This window comes from Nannospalax galili, unplaced genomic scaffold (assembly GCF_000622305.1).
Source record: "Nannospalax galili isolate Female #2095 unplaced genomic scaffold, S.galili_v1.0 scaffold935, whole genome shotgun sequence".
NCBI lineage: Eukaryota > Metazoa > Chordata > Mammalia > Rodentia > Spalacidae > Nannospalax > Nannospalax galili.
In genome coordinates, this window is record NW_008336260.1 from 7,664 (window position 1) to 9,318 (window position 1,655).

Consider the following 1,655-nt stretch of genomic DNA (forward strand, 5'->3'; position numbering starts at 1 on the left):
GTCAAAAGTATTTGGGAGCTTGTATCTAATCCTTAAAAGATTTTAGGATTACCTCTTCAGAGGGGGGAACATTGGAGGGGAGGGAGTGGGCATGGATTTGATCAAAACAGCTTATATACATGTATGAAATTCTCAATAAAGTTTTTGTAAAAGTTAAAAAAATTTCAGTTAAAAAAGAACTACTTTTTAAATTTATTTCTATTTTATGTGTCTGTTGCCTGCACGTATGTAGGTGTACCACGTGTGTAAATGCCCATGGAGGCCACAAAGTGTGTGTTGGATTCCTGGGAACTGGTTGTAGTTGCCATGTGGGTGCTAGGAACCAAACGAACCCAGGTCCTCTGCATGCAAAAGACGCACATGTTCTTAACCACTGAGCCAGTTTTCCAGTCCGGAAATTAATTATTGATTCATGTAAAAACTTGAAAGAGGGGCTGGAGAGATGGCCCAGTGGCTAAGAGCAATAGCTACTCTTGCAGAAGACCTGGATTCAATTCTCAGCACCCACATGGCAACTAAAAACCATCAGTAACTCCAGTTCTGACTCCCTCTTCCGACCTCCATGGGCACTGCACAACACGGGTACACTTACACGCAGACATAACACTCATACACATAAAATAAAAATAACAAATGAAAATATTTTTTAAAAACTTGAATGGATCTCAGAATTATGCTGTGGAAAAATGCTGGTATCAGGCTTTCTACTTCCTCGTACTGGTCCATATTACTATAGTTGGAAAATAAATTAATGGTTGTCAGGGACTTCAAGGGAGGAAATACTATAAGAGAACCATGAGGGACCCTTGTCATACAATTGAGTGCATCTTAACATATACATACAAAAAAAGCTTACACAAGAGAGACAACTGCACAGAACTTACAACAGACACATAAGCACACACCCAAGGAAGGTTGGTGGGTTCTACCAATCTCCATCTTCTTGGGGATTGTTCTAGTTAGCTTTCTAAGGCTGTGATAAAACACTCTGATCAAAACCAACTTGGGGAGGAAAGGGTTTATTTGGCTCACACATCCAGATCACAGTTTATCACTGAGGGAAGCCAGGGCAGGGGCCGGGAGACAGAAGCTGAAGCAGAGACTATGGAGGAACGCTGCTTACTAGCTTGTTCCTCATGCCTGTGCTCAGCCTGCTTTCTTAGACAACCCAGGACTACCTGCCTAGGTGTGCCACCACCCACAGTGGGCTGGGCTCTCCCACATCACTCAACAATCAAGAAAATGACCCACACAGGCCAGTACAATAAAGGAAATTCCTCAGTTGAGGTGCCCTCTTCCCAGGTGGGTCAAGTTCACAACTGAAGCCATCCAGCATAGCAATACCATTCTATAGTTATGCAAGTTGTTGCCATGAGGAAAAATTCTGTAAAGGGGATAAATGATCTTTTCATACCACTTCTTACAAATGCATGTGAATCTTTACATCAAAATATAAAAGTTTACACGTTTTAAATATGATGGTAGCTGAACACAACTAAGAACAAAATAAAGTGTATTAGTAACTATGTTACAGATGAGGAAATCAATGGTTAATTGTGCATTTTCTCAGTTTACTTCCATGTGGACATATTTTCATTTCAAACGTTGAATAGATTGGATTAGGCACAAGATGAAATTTAACATGAAGGGAACAC